This window comes from Ambystoma mexicanum (assembly GCF_040938575.1).
Source record: "Ambystoma mexicanum isolate Mex_15411 chromosome 12 unlocalized genomic scaffold, UKY_AmexF1_1 Mex_chr12_unloc.2, whole genome shotgun sequence".
Taxonomy (NCBI): Eukaryota; Metazoa; Chordata; class Amphibia; order Caudata; family Ambystomatidae; genus Ambystoma; species Ambystoma mexicanum.
In genome coordinates this window covers 7,449,250-7,464,827 of record NW_027182323.1, presented here as the reverse complement: position 1 = coordinate 7,464,827, position 15,578 = coordinate 7,449,250, and the positions used below count along the sequence as shown (strand labels likewise).

Genomic DNA, 15,578 nt, shown 5'->3' with positions numbered 1-15,578 from the left:
CGGAAGGGCAAGGACAGTGTCCTGTGAAACCATTTTGTGAAGTTGTCCACCCTAACAACGAGGGTTTTGCCATTCGACCAACAGCACACGGCAAATAGGTGCCCATGTCCCACCTCGTTTTGGGCTGCTGCATCAGATGCAGCCTGGAGCGGTGAGGGACATGGACACCAGACAGTGTTGCATGCTCTGACTTCAGCTCCAGTCCTGCGCGCATTTACTAGTCTGAACTTCTGAAAGAAGTCAGGTCATTTCTTTCCGGGGTCAGAGTGTACGACTCCAGAAAGAAATGATTTGACTAATTTCTGAAATCGGACTAGTGAATGCGCTCAGGGACTTAAGAAAGTAAAGTTCTAGCTGCAGCGCACACGCCGTTGTTTATCAAATGGCGCGGCGGAAACGATTGCATGTCAGTTTAGTCTGGATTTTCCAAGCTGTGTTTGGGGGACATGTTGCAGGACTTTTTTGTGGTTCGCTCCCCCACTCTTGCAATGCTGTATACTCCCCTGGGGTCAGGAGTGGCAGGGAGCGGTGTGTGGGGGTCATCTCCAAAGAATAAATGACACACCTGAAAGTTATTTGCATGGCCAGTCACTGACAGATTCCGACCTGCATTCCAGAACACCTAATTTTCCAGAAGCGCTCCTCTGAATTTGAAATGTGCAAGTCCCCAGTTTGAAACCAGATAAGAGTGCCCAATGGGTTAATGGACTGACTTCAGACCTCTCTGTATAACCTGCAGGCCACACATCCAGTTCTGGTGAGACTCCGATGCATGTTTGCTTGATAGGCTGGGAACTTTAGTCATCTCGCCTGGTCTCGAGAAGTTGCCCTGTTTGATTCGCAGCACAGAAAACTTATCAGCACTGACATTAAGCTTCACATATTTTCCTCATGTCAGTCGGGTGCAGAGAGACACGTTTGTATGCTGTGGGTTACCGAGGTAAGAGTGCACAAAACATAGGCACAATTGATAGTGGGCTTGCAGGCACTTGGAGGGGCACTAGGCGTTGGGTGACCATGCATGGCTCCACTTGTAACACACTTTTCAAAACTGTCCATCAGCCACCAAAATGCAACCTCCCCCCAAACAAAAGTTGAGAGTTGCTCAAACCCTGTATTTATACCTCAGGGGATTCAGGGCACTGTAGTTTGCATCTCATTTCCTTCACTGCTGTCAGGGGCGGACTGCCCTATCGGACGTTCTGCCACCGGCAGAATGCAATTCGGACTCGGGATGGCCTGGGGCCAGTTTTACAAGCCACCCTGGGGCCAGTTTGGAATATAACATTATTTTTGCGATTGAGTAACTTAAGTTACTTTAGGCAAGGTAATGTTACATATTGCTCTGAGTTACTCGCCGCCGCACAGCTGATGGAATGCAGAAGGCATCCATCAAAGAAGGTTAACACTTAGTAAGTGTTAACTTTGCTTTGATGAATGCACACAATAGCTGAGGCCGTGATGGGCAGTGTGTGTCCCCAGCCATCTGCCGGTGTGGTGCCAGGTTAAACACCAAATTGTAACAAATTGTCCTGGGGGTTGGGAGGGAGAGAGCTGAGAGCTCGCCTTCTGATATGGGCGGTTCCTGTCCTGTGTTGTGTGCATGTTTGTTTTGGGTTAGGGTGGTGCGCGGGGTGACCTGCCTAGTGTATAGTCCTCCTCGCTGTGAGCGTCGGGGCAGCGACCAGGCAACTGCCAGGGGCCTGCTGCTGCAATGTGGCTTGGGCTGGCTTGGCAGTCAATCACGTGAGCGGACCGCATGTGCATGGTGTATTGTGCTGCTGGGTCTGGGTGCGGTCGGTCACTCACCACGACAGCCCCCCGCACATTTGGTAAACAAGGAAGGAATTTTTGACATGGAGTAGCAGCCTGCAGGCCTCTGGCCCTCTGGCTATTGCAAAGCAAAGCACATGCAACTTGCAAGTGTAACAACAGCGACAAGGCCTCTATCCGGAGCTACAGCAGGCCAACAGAAGGCTCCGCCTAGCTCAACCCAGCTCTGCAACCCAGCCGAGGTGGACAGCAGAAGACATTATTTGTGCATGCACGTGGGCCGACGTGATCACAAATAGTAAGTAAAGATAAAAACATAAAATAAAGGGGCCAGTGCCCGGCCAGGTCATCTACCCTTTATAGCTTTTTTTACTCTGGAGGACTGGACTGGGCTTGTAGACCGTCTGCAAGCCCAGTACTCGAGGCCCATCCACTCCATGCAAAGACCCCTGCTGTTAAGCAACTTAAATTAACTAGTGATTGCCCTGAAGCTGCTGCCGTCTGAAACCTCTTTAAAATGAATAGAAAGGACCCGGCTACTTCTTGAAAAGGATAGATGTGCTGAAGGTCAAAAGGAGAAAGAAAGCAGAGCAGCCATCCATGCCATAGACCCGTTGAAGCATTGCTTCATTTAGAAGTCACTGTAGGCATGCCGCTAAGAGCACACCGTTTATTTTGCAGTTTTGCTTGCTTTGTACTTTTATTCTTTTGTTACTAGTATTCCTAGTGCTACCAGTAAATCTAAAAATATATGTATTTGTTAAAAATGAACCTTTATTAAGTTAACTGAATGAACAAGAAAATAATTCCCAGCACCAGATAGCAGAGTGTGTATAACTGAAATGACATACCCAGCGGGTAAACTGCCCAATGTACACATACTTCAATGGAACATGACATCATGAAAACATCCTTTTTGACAGAGTGAAATGTCCCAGTAACAATCTATATATCTTAAAGAAATATGTGCCCTAAGATCCCATTCCCTTATCTTTTACATTTCTAACAGTGAATACGCTAAAGTGTACGCATGGCAGAGTTCAATGATTTGTTTGATCTAACACAACTGTCTGTTCCATTCTGTATAGTTCAGGAAATCATGCTCCGAGTTTAGTTTCTTTTTCAAACAATTAAGTTCCATTGTGCGGCTGGCCCTGCCCATTTCTGTAACTCTCTCTCTGTAGGATCGTGCAGTACATGGAAGTGCGTGTAAACGGACTACATGCCTCCACACATTCTGCGTGTTTTATGTTCATTTAAATCGGCCGAGACGAGGTCCATGACTGCAGAGATGTTTTGGAGAGACTAAACCACCCTGTGCTGGTATCAATTTGCGACGCACATACACACTGCATATGCATACAAATATTTTTTTTATTTCTAAACTCCCCTTTTACCTGCAGTGATCTTCTTTATGGTTGGTGCAGGTCAGCAACACAGCACGCTCCACCTGATGACTGATATCTTGAAATATGCACCAAAAGTAGTTGCTTTATGTCACTAATCAAATTTTTTCAACATCGCTTTCATGGACAACGAGCAGATGAGGCATTCCAGCAATTATTAATCTGCTGATGCATCAGGTCCGGTTCTCTGGGGAGAGTACCTTGTGGTTAGCCTGGGGCAGGTAGACAGATTGGAGAATGGTGGTTCAATGTGTATGCTTCTGATGAAAAAATAAGTTGAATTAGTGCTTGGAAATGCAGGGCAAAAGATTAGATCTGTTCAGTTTTAGGTCTCTTGAAACGTGGCTCGTTCATTCAACGCCGAGCACACTCCACACAGTTTTGACCTAGCACAGCCAGTTTGATGCACCCTTCTTCCACCACGACTGCTGTAAGGGCCAGCCGTGTGCTGGAGGATCTGAGAGTTGATGGCAATGGGAACTTTGCAGGCATAGAGTCCCTGTCTATTGCCGCTCAGCATGTGAGTGCGCTTTACGTGGAAATGCCCCAGAAACTGCAGGCACATGCAGTTCACTGCAAATTTTGCTCAGTCCTGTGAACGAGACTGTAAATATGGAGCCAGAAAGTGCATTAATGTATTATCCTAATTATGTGCCTTTTTTAAGTGGACTCGCTTAACAGAGCAAAGCACAGAAGCATCATTGAGACACAAAGTTTACATATTTACTCTGCTGCTCTTATGATGCAGCTATCTGTGTGCCAGCAACAGAGCTTCACCAACCAAAAAGCACCTGTTTAAAAGAAAAACCCTCTTCAAGGTTCATGAATTCCCACCTGAATTCCTTTATGCGCTACAGAGTGCCTTGACCAATGGATAGATGAATGGATGGATGGACGGCATAGGTTGGTGTATATAGTAATGGATCCATGGATGGATGGATGGGCAGGAGGAAGTTGGGCCAGCTGGAATTTTGTGACAATGAATCTCCATATCAGTGTTTATTGCACAACTTATTTTGTTGCATGTGTTAAATCACTGAAAGTACAGTGTGTTTATATAGATTTTTCAGGTTGCCATTATCTCACCTTCTGGGACGTATAGCTTACTATTCAGGATGTGAAAATTAAAGCCACAAAATATTCTTTTGGCTTAACATGTTGCTATACGGATTTACATGTTGTCATGTGGCTCGATTATGCCATTTCTGTTTTTTGTAAGTAAACTCTATAAGACATTATTACTGAAGGCCTTGAAATCCAAACTATTTGTACCCAGTCAAGCTTGGAAGGTATGTGATCAAATTTGAAGAGTGGCGCTTAGCGTTCAGCCAAAGTTTGTGATCCTCCTAGTCCATTCCACCCACCCCCCTCCAACAGCTGTTTGGCCATCCCACTCCCTCCTTTTTGGATGCAGCCAGAGTACCACTAGTTTCGTATTTCCACTTCCACCACTGCACACATCACAGTCCCCAGAATTGTACAGCACATGCATTAATCCACTCCTTTTCATGCATAGCCTGTTCTTGCAGGGGTGAGTTGTCGGATTGGCTTGGGGTCCGCGGTGGCACCAATGGAGAGTGGTAGATTGAGGCAGCGTGGGCCAGCCCAGGTACTCGCATTCACAACGTGGGGTGTATCTGTGATTCTTCTGTAATGCCGGGTGATGCCTGTGCGACACACAACCTAATTCAACAGATTCCTGCGGCAGGTGTGTTCACCCACTGGATTATCATACCGGTGCGTGGCCTCGAGCATAACGTGTTCTTGCAGGAGCTATGCCCTGCAAGTTCAGAGAGTTGTGGTATCGCCAGCGGTAACAGGTGGCCCCAACAAAGTGTGGGAGTTGTTGGCAGTGTGTGCCAGGTACTCAAGACCAGCTTACAGGATGTGAGCTGCCTCTGTAAGGCAGGTCACACCTGATACCATAACATGCCTCCACAGATTTCTGCAGCAGGTGTAGTCGCCCATTTGGTTATCTTACCGGTGCATGCAATGTTGTGAATTGACGTGATTCACGGATGCTGGTTTGAGGGCCCCTCTTTTTGAGGCGAAGGACTGGCCACTTTTCTTTTAGGTGCCCGGCCGTCTTTCTTGTCCCAGTCCGAGCCTGACTGCTATATGACAGCTTTTACGCACTCTCGTGGTCATGCAGGAAGCTGATCAGCAGGCAAACCTTCCCTCCAGCATCCCACCAGAAAATGGAGGCTGGCTCCATCCCTGGATCTATACCGCAAGGGATGCAGGCCATTCTAGTATACATCACATTTCCTTCACTGTTGACAACTTTCTGCGCCGTCTAGCGGTGAAATTCGATCAGCATGACTAACTCCCCTCACCCTCTCTGGTTGTAGACGACTTTATCTGCAAGGGAAATCACCTTCAGTAAAAATGTTTATGGGTGAAATGAGCTCAGCAGGTGTTCTACTTTTCAACATTGTTTTTTTTTATCCGATTCTGTAGTATTGTGGCAAGTTTTAGATGCAGAATCATTAGCATATGCAGAACAAAATCGAATCTGAAAACTATTATTGGTAGTCTTAAGGAGAGTTTGAATGTAATGATAGCAGTGACAGCATGGAAGCCAATATACATAAATGCAATTGGCCTGGGTTTCTGGTATAAGCCGTGTTGAGGTACAGAACGACAGTGCCTTCTTAGCGCAGTAGGCAGCGCGTCAGTCTCATAATCTGAAGGTCGTGAGTTCGAGCCTCACAGAGGGCATTTACTTTTGACTATTCATTAGAATTAACTGCTTCGGGCCTTTTCAACCTTTACTTTTAAATATTATTCTCCTTCGGCTGTTGTGCAGATCCATGAAATCACTGCACATTCTCATTCCAATTCATCCATTCATAAATCAAGTCATCCATTAATAAATCACATTAATTGCAGTAACAGTGGCCTGGTTTTCGATTAATCTCAAAGGAACGCGGGATTACCAGCTCATGTCATTCAAAGTGCAGGAGAAAGATAGTTTGTGCTCGTGTGTAAAAAAGCATGTGATCCAGGCAACGTATGGTGCCGCACTCAAACCAATATATATGGATCCGGGGGAATCTCATCACGGATTACGTTGAAGGTTGACAGGAGATTTCAAAAAATGAATTCCCAAAATCACACAGGTCTGCCATTTTCTTGATATCCACTCCTGTCAATAAGAATGGTCCAGTGCCTTTGAAAGCCTACCGGTTAGTTATCAAGGCAACCTATAGATTCAAGAAAGCATCCCATTTTGGGTCCGAGAACAAGACAACTGCAGTTGCTTCATCTGAGCTGTACATTGAAACACAACACAAAAACCAAAGTCTAGCATCATCTACTCTCGGGGCATTATGTACTAATGTGCTTTAAATGGGCGGGTACTTGCCAGCCCAGAGTAGCGGCATGTCTTTTATCGGAAAGACTATGGTGTTCCTTACGAGTTTGCCGGTAAGCCGCCAACAGCAAACACAGCTTACTGCTTCCACCGCCCGATATCCCGATATTACCGGGATATTGCAGCTGGCGCAGTCACGGTAAGTGCCCATTGAGAACCACTGAATCACTGGCACCGCTGTTAACGGTGCCAGTGATACAGTGAATTCACTGCCGGCAGGGGCCTGAAAATGAGAAACAGTTCAAATGTTTTTGCCTTGAAAACAGGCAAAGACTTGGATAACTCTCTGCAACTTAATTTTGGGCTTTGAGCTACAAAATAACTAATGTCCCCTCATTACTATTCACTGACGATTACAAAGAGATGTTAAGTGTTCAAATACCACGGTGGTCGCTCTTTTCTGCCTGAGCGGGGTTGTTTACCTTGCTTGTCACACAGCCATCCTCAGATCACCGACGAGATATGAGAGAAGAGAGGCACTGCATTTTATTGCCGGCCCATACAAACCCAGAGATTTCTTGCTCTTCCCCAGGTACTCGGAGAAGAGCATGAAAACCCAGAGACCCTGGGACAATCCCCAAGGTTTGATAGGTCTCGGTGGGGCACATAACACGCCAAATGGGATTGTGGATGCTTGGGAGTTCGGAAGGGCAAGGACAGTGTCCTGTGAAACCATTTTGTGAAGTTGTCCACCCTAACAACGAGGGTTTTGCCATTCGACCAACAGCACACGGCAAATAGGTGCCCATGTCCCACCTCGTTTTGGGCTGCTGCATCAGATGCAGCCTGGAGCGGTGAGGGACATGGACACCAGACAGTGTTGCATGCTCTGACTTCAGCTCCAGTCCTGCGCGCATTTACTAGTCTGAACTTCTGAAAGAAGTCGGGTCATTTCTTTCCGGGGTCAGAGTGTACGACTCCAGAAAGAAATGATTTGACTAATTTCTGAAATCGGACTAGTGAATGCGCTCAGGGACTTAAGAAAGTAAAGTTCTAGCTGCAGCGCACACGCCGTTGTTTATCAAATGGCGCGGCGGAAACGATTGCATGTCAGTTTAGTCTGGATTTTCCAAGCTGTGTTTGGGGGACATGTTGCAGGACTTTTTTGTGGCTCGCTCCCCCACTCTTGCAATGCTGTATACTCCCCTGGGGTCAGGAGTGGCAGGGAGCGGTGTGTGGGGGTCATCTCCAAAGAATAAATGACACACCTGAAAGTTATTTGCATGGCCAGTCACTGACAGATTCCGACCTGCATTCCAGAACACCTAATTTTCCAGAAGCGCTCCTCTGAATTTGAAATGTGCAAGTCCCCAGTTTGAAACCAGATAAGAGTGCCCAATGGGTTAATGGACTGACTTCAGACCTCTCTGTATAACCTGCAGGCCACACATCCAGTTCTGGTGAGACTCCGATGCATGTTTGCTTGATAGGCTGGGAACTTTAGTCATCTCGCCTGGTCTCGAGAAGTTGCCCTGTTTGATTCGCAGCACAGAAAACTTATCAGCACTGACATTAAGCTTCACATATTTTCCTCATGTCAGTCGGGTGCAGAGAGACACGTTTGTATGCTGTGGGTTACCGAGGTAAGAGTGCACAAAACATAGGCACAATTGATAGTGGGCTTGCAGGCACTTGGAGGGGCACTAGGCGTTGGGTGACCATGCATGGCTCCACTTGTAACACACTTTTCAAAACTGTCCATCAGCCACCAAAATGCAACCTCCCCCCAAACAAAAGTTGAGAGTTGCTCAAACCCTGTATTTATACCTCAGGGGATTCAGGGCACTGTAGTTTGCATCTCATTTCCTTCACTGCTGTCAGGGGCGGACTGCCCTATCGGACGTTCTGCCACCGGCAGAATGCAATTCGGACTCGGGATGGCCTGGGGCCAGTTTTACAAGCCACCCTGGGGCCAGTTTGGAATATAACATTATTTTTGCGATTGAGTAACTTAAGTTACTTTAGGCAAGGTAATGTTACATATTGCTCTGAGTTACTCGCCGCCGCACAGCTGATGGAATGCAGAAGGCATCCATCAAAGAAGGTTAACACTTAGTAAGTGTTAACTTTGCTTTGATGAATGCACACAATAGCTGAGGCCGTGATGGGCAGTGTGTGTCCCCAGCCATCTGCCGGTGTGGTGCCAGGTTAAACACCAAATTGTAACAAATTGTCCTGGGGGTTGGGAGGGAGAGAGCTGAGAGCTCGCCTTCTGATATGGGCGGTTCCTGTCCTGTGTTGTGTGCATGTTTGTTTTGGGTTAGGGTGGTGCGCGGGGTGACCTGCCTAGTGTATAGTCCTCCTCGCTGTGAGCGTCGGGGCAGCGACCAGGCAACTGCCAGGGGCCTGCTGCTGCAATGTGGCTTGGGCTGGCTTGGCAGTCAATCACGTGAGCGGACCGCATGTGCATGGTGTATTGTGCTGCTGGGTCTGGGTGCGGTCGGTCACTCACCACGACAGCCCCCCGCACATTTGGTAAACAAGGAAGGAATTTTTGACATGGAGTAGCAGCCTGCAGGCCTCTGGCCCTCTGGCTATTGCAAAGCAAAGCACATGCAACTTGCAAGTGTAACAACAGCGACAAGGCCTCTATCCGGAGCTACAGCAGGCCAACAGAAGGCTCCGCCTAGCTCAACCCAGCTCTGCAACCCAGCCGAGGTGGACAGCAGAAGACATTATTTGTGCATGCACGTGGGCCGACGTGATCACAAATAGTAAGTAAAGATAAAAACATAAAATAAAGGGGCCAGTGCCCGGCCAGGTCATCTACCCTTTATAGCTTTTTTTACTCTGGAGGACTGGACTGGGCTTGTAGACCGTCTGCAAGCCCAGTACTCGAGGCCCATCCACTCCATGCAAAGACCCCTGCTGTTAAGCAACTTAAATTAACTAGTGATTGCCCTGAAGCTGCTGCCGTCTGAAACCTCTTTAAAATGAATAGAAAGGACCCGGCTACTTCTTGAAAAGGATAGATGTGCTGAAGGTCAAAAGGAGAAAGAAAGCAGAGCAGCCATCCATGCCATAGACCCGTTGAAGCATTGCTTCATTTAGAAGTCACTGTAGGCATGCCGCTAAGAGCACACCGTTTATTTTGCAGTTTTGCTTGCTTTGTACTTTTATTCTTTTGTTACTAGTATTCCTAGTGCTACCAGTAAATCTAAAAATATATGTATTTGTTAAAAATGAACCTTTATTAAGTTAACTGAATGAACAAGAAAATAATTCCCAGCACCAGATAGCAGAGTGTGTATAACTGAAATGACATACCCAGCGGGTAAACTGCCCAATGTACACATACTTCAATGGAACATGACATCATGAAAACATCCTTTTTGACAGAGTGAAATGTCCCAGTAACAATCTATATATCTTAAAGAAATATGTGCCCTAAGATCCCATTCCCTTATCTTTTACATTTCTAACAGTGAATACGCTAAAGTGTACGCATGGCAGAGTTCAATGATTTGTTTGATCTAACACAACTGTCTGTTCCATTCTGTATAGTTCAGGAAATCATGCTCCGAGTTTAGTTTCTTTTTCAAACAATTAAGTTCCATTGTGCGGCTGGCCCTGCCCATTTCTGTAACTCTCTCTCTGTAGGATCGTGCAGTACATGGAAGTGCGTGTAAACGGACTACATGCCTCCACACATTCTGCGTGTTTTATGTTCATTTAAATCGGCCGAGACGAGGTCCATGACTGCAGAGATGTTTTGGAGAGACTAAACCACCCTGTGCTGGTATCAATTTGCGACGCACATACACACTGCATATGCATACAAATATTTTTTTTATTTCTAAACTCCCCTTTTACCTGCAGTGATCTTCTTTATGGTTGGTGCAGGTCAGCAACACAGCACGCTCCACCTGATGACTGATATCTTGAAATATGCACCAAAAGTAGTTGCTTTATGTCACTAATCAAATTTTTTCAACATCGCTTTCATGGACAACGAGCAGATGAGGCATTCCAGCAATTATTAATCTGCTGATGCATCAGGTCCGGTTCTCTGGGGAGAGTACCTTGTGGTTAGCCTGGGGCAGGTAGACAGATTGGAGAATGGTGGTTCAATGTGTATGCTTCTGATGAAAAAATAAGTTGAATTAGTGCTTGGAAATGCAGGGCAAAAGATTAGATCTGTTCAGTTTTAGGTCTCTTGAAACGTGGCTCGTTCATTCAACGCCGAGCACACTCCACACAGTTTTGACCTAGCACAGCCAGTTTGATGCACCCTTCTTCCACCACGACTGCTGTAAGGGCCAGCCGTGTGCTGGAGGATCTGAGAGTTGATGGCAATGGGAACTTTGCAGGCATAGAGTCCCTGTCTATTGCCGCTCAGCATGTGAGTGCGCTTTACGTGGAAATGCCCCAGAAACTGCAGGCACATGCAGTTCACTGCAAATTTTGCTCAGTCCTGTGAACGAGACTGTAAATATGGAGCCAGAAAGTGCATTAATGTATTATCCTAATTATGTGCCTTTTTTAAGTGGACTCGCTTAACAGAGCAAAGCACAGAAGCATCATTGAGACACAAAGTTTACATATTTACTCTGCTGCTCTTATGATGCAGCTATCTGTGTGCCAGCAACAGAGCTTCACCAACCAAAAAGCACCTGTTTAAAAGAAAAACCCTCTTCAAGGTTCATGAATTCCCACCTGAATTCCTTTATGCGCTACAGAGTGCCTTGACCAATGGATAGATGAATGGATGGATGGACGGCATAGGTTGGTGTATATAGTAATGGATCCATGGATGGATGGATGGGCAGGAGGAAGTTGGGCCAGCTGGAATTTTGTGACAATGAATCTCCATATCAGTGTTTATTGCACAACTTATTTTGTTGCATGTGTTAAATCACTGAAAGTACAGTGTGTTTATATAGATTTTTCAGGTTGCCATTATCTCACCTTCTGGGACGTATAGCTTACTATTCAGGATGTGAAAATTAAAGCCACAAAATATTCTTTTGGCTTAACATGTTGCTATACGGATTTACATGTTGTCATGTGGCTCGATTATGCCATTTCTGTTTTTTGTAAGTAAACTCTATAAGACATTATTACTGAAGGCCTTGAAATCCAAACTATTTGTACCCAGTCAAGCTTGGAAGGTATGTGATCAAATTTGAAGAGTGGCGCTTAGCGTTCAGCCAAAGTTTGTGATCCTCCTAGTCCATTCCACCCACCCCCCTCCAACAGCTGTTTGGCCATCCCACTCCCTCCTTTTTGGATGCAGCCAGAGTACCACTAGTTTCGTATTTCCACTTCCACCACTGCACACATCACAGTCCCCAGAATTGTACAGCACATGCATTAATCCACTCCTTTTCATGCATAGCCTGTTCTTGCAGGGGTGAGTTGTCGGATTGGCTTGGGGTCCTCAGTGGCACCAATGGAGAGTGGTAGATTGAGGCAGCGTGGGCCAGCCCAGGTACTCGCATTCACAACGTGGGGTGTATCTGTGATTCTTCTGTAATGCCGGGTGATGCCTGTGCGACACACAACCTAATTCAACAGATTCCTGCGGCAGGTGTGTTCACCCACTGGATTATCATACCGGTGCGTGGCCTCGAGCATAACGTGTTCTTGCAGGAGCTATGCCCTGCAAGTTCAGAGAGTTGTGGTATCGCCAGCGGTAACAGGTGGCCCCAACAAAGTGTGGGAGTTGTTGGCAGTGTGTGCCAGGTACTCAAGACCAGCTTACAGGATGTGAGCTGCCTCTGTAAGGCAGGTCACACCTGATACCATAACATGCCTCCACAGATTTCTGCAGCAGGTGTAGTCGCCCATTTGGTTATCTTACCGGTGCATGCAATGTTGTGAATTGACGTGATTCACGGATGCTGGTTTGAGGGCCCCTCTTTTTGAGGCGAAGGACTGGCCACTTTTCTTTTAGGTGCCCGGCCGTCTTTCTTGTCCCAGTCCGAGCCTGACTGCTATATGACAGCTTTTACGCACTCTCGTGGTCATGCAGGAAGCTGATCAGCAGGCAAACCTTCCCTCCAGCATCCCACCAGAAAATGGAGGCTGGCTCCATCCCTGGATCTATACCGCAAGGGATGCAGGCCATTCTAGTATACATCACATTTCCTTCACTGTTGACAACTTTCTGCGCCGTCTAGCGGTGAAATTCGATCAGCATGACTAACTCCCCTCACCCTCTCTGGTTGTAGACGACTTTATCTGCAAGGGAAATCACCTTCAGTAAAAATGTTTATGGGTGAAATGAGCTCAGCAGGTGTTCTACTTTTCAACATTGTTTTTTTTTATCCGATTCTGTAGTATTGTGGCAAGTTTTAGATGCAGAATCATTAGCATATGCAGAACAAAATCGAATCTGAAAACTATTATTGGTAGTCTTAAGGAGAGTTTGAATGTAATGATAGCAGTGACAGCATGGAAGCCAATATACATAAATGCAATTGGCCTGGGTTTCTGGTATAAGCCGTGTTGAGGTACAGAACGACAGTGCCTTCTTAGCGCAGTAGGCAGCGCGTCAGTCTCATAATCTGAAGGTCGTGAGTTCGAGCCTCACAGAGGGCATTTACTTTTGACTATTCATTAGAATTAACTGCTTCGGGCCTTTTCAACCTTTACTTTTAAATATTATTCTCCTTCGGCTGTTGTGCAGATCCATGAAATCACTGCACATTCTCACTCCAATTCATCCATTCATAAATCAAGTCATCCATTAATAAATCACATTAATTGCAGTAACAGTGGCCTGGTTTTCGATTAATCTCAAAGGAACGCGGGATTACCAGCTCATGTCATTCAAAGTGCAGGAGAAAGATAGTTTGTGCTCGTGTGTAAAAAAGCATGTGATCCAGGCAACGTATGGTGCCGCACTCAAACCAATATATATGGATCCGGGGGAATCTCATCACGGATTACGTTGAAGGTTGACAGGAGATTTCAAAAAATGAATTCCCAAAATCACACAGGTCTGCCATTTTCTTGATATCCACTCCTGTCAATAAGAATGGTCCAGTGCCTTTGAAAGCCTACCGGTTAGTTATCAAGGCAACCTATAGATTCAAGAAAGCATCCCATTTTGGGTCCGAGAACAAGACAACTGCAGTTGCTTCATCTGAGCTGTACATTGAAACACAACACAAAAACCAAAGTCTAGCATCATCTACTCTCGGGGCATTATGTACTAATGTGCTTTAAATGGGCGGGTACTTGCCAGCCCAGAGTAGCGGCATGTCTTTTATCGGAAAGACTATGGTGTTCCTTACGAGTTTGCCGGTAAGCCGCCAACAGCAAACACAGCTTACTGCTTCCACCGCCCGATATCCCGATATTACCGGGATATTGCAGCTGGCGCAGTCACGGTAAGTGCCCATTGAGAACCACTGAATCACTGGCACCGCTGTTAACGGTGCCAGTGATACAGTGAATTCACTGCCGGCAGGGGCCTGAAAATGAGAAACAGTTCAAATGTTTTTGCCTTGAAAACAGGCAAAGACTTGGATAACTCTCTGCAACTTAATTTTGGGCTTTGAGCTACAAAATAACTAATGTCCCCTCATTACTATTCACTGACGATTACAAAGAGATGTTAAGTGTTCAAATACCACGGTGGTCGCTCTTTTCTGCCTGAGCGGGGTTGTTTACCTTGCTTGTCACACAGCCATCCTCAGATCACCGACGAGATATGAGAGAAGAGAGGCACTGCATTTTATTGCCGGCCCATACAAACCCAGAGATTTCTTGCTCTTCCCCAGGTACTCGGAGAAGAGCATGAAAACCCAGAGACCCTGGGACAATCCCCAAGGTTTGATAGGTCTCGGTGGGGCACATAACACGCCAAATGGGATTGTGGATGCTTGGGAGTTCGGAAGGGCAAGGACAGTGTCCTGTGAAACCATTTTGTGAAGTTGTCCACCCTAACAACGAGGGTTTTGCCATTCGACCAACAGCACACGGCAAATAGGTGCCCATGTCCCACCTCGTTTTGGGCTGCTGCATCAGATGCAGCCTGGAGCGGTGAGGGACATGGACACCAGACAGTGTTGCATGCTCTGACTTCAGCTCCAGTCCTGCGCGCATTTACTAGTCTGAACTTCTGAAAGAAGTCAGGTCATTTCTTTCCGGGGTCAGAGTGTACGACTCCAGAAAGAAATGATTTGACTAATTTCTGAAATCGGACTAGTGAATGCGCTCAGGGACTTAAGAAAGTAAAGTTCTAGCTGCAGCGCACACGCCGTTGTTTATCAAATGGCGCGGCGGAAACGATTGCATGTCAGTTTAGTCTGGATTTTCCAAGCTGTGTTTGGGGGACATGTTGCAGGACTTTTTTGTGGCTCGCTCCCCCACTCTTGCAATGCTGTATACTCCCCTTGGGTCAGGAGTGGCAGGGAGCGGTGTGTGGGGGTCATCTCCAAAGAATAAATGACACACCTGAAAGTTATTTGCATGGCCAGTCACTGACAGATTCCGACCTGCATTCCAGAACACCTAATTTTCCAGAAGCGCTCCTCTGAATTTGAAATGTGCAAGTCCCCAGTTTGAAACCAGATAAGAGTGCCCAATGGGTTAATGGACTGACTTCAGACCTCTCTGTATAACCTGCAGGCCACACATCCAGTTCTGGTGAGACTCCGATGCATGTTTGCTTGATAGGCTGGGAACTTTAGTCATCTCGCCTGGTCTCGAGAAGTTGCCCTGTTTGATTCGCAGCACAGAAAACTTATCAGCACTGACATTAAGCTTCACATATTTTCCTCATGTCAGTCGGGTGCAGAGAGACACGTTTGTATGCTGTGGGTTACCGAGGTAAGAGTGCACAAAACATAGGCACAATTGATAGTGGGCTTGCAGGCACTTGGAGGGGCACTAGGCGTTGGGTGACCATGCATGGCTCCACTTGTAACACACTTTTCAAAACTGTCCATCAGCCACCAAAATGCAACCTCCCCCCAAACAAAAGTTGAGAGTTGCTCAAACCCTGTATTTATACCTCAGGGGATTCAGGGCACTGTAGTTTGCATCTCATTTCCTTCACTGCTGTCAGGGGC

At 46.5% G+C, this 15,578-nt stretch overlaps 2 non-coding genes across 2 annotated transcripts; both read left to right on the top strand.

Moving 5' to 3' along the window:
• The first annotated feature begins 5,827 nt into the window (after positions 1-5,827).
• TRNAM-CAU (transfer RNA methionine (anticodon CAU)) lies at positions 5,828-5,900 on the top strand. Its single transcript has one exon. It is a non-coding gene; the product is annotated as a tRNA-Met (tRNA).
• Positions 5,901-13,025: 7,125 nt separating this feature from the next.
• On the top strand, positions 13,026-13,098 carry TRNAM-CAU (transfer RNA methionine (anticodon CAU)). Its single transcript has one exon. It is a non-coding gene; the product is annotated as a tRNA-Met (tRNA).
• The last annotated feature ends 2,480 nt before the right edge of the window (positions 13,099-15,578 follow it).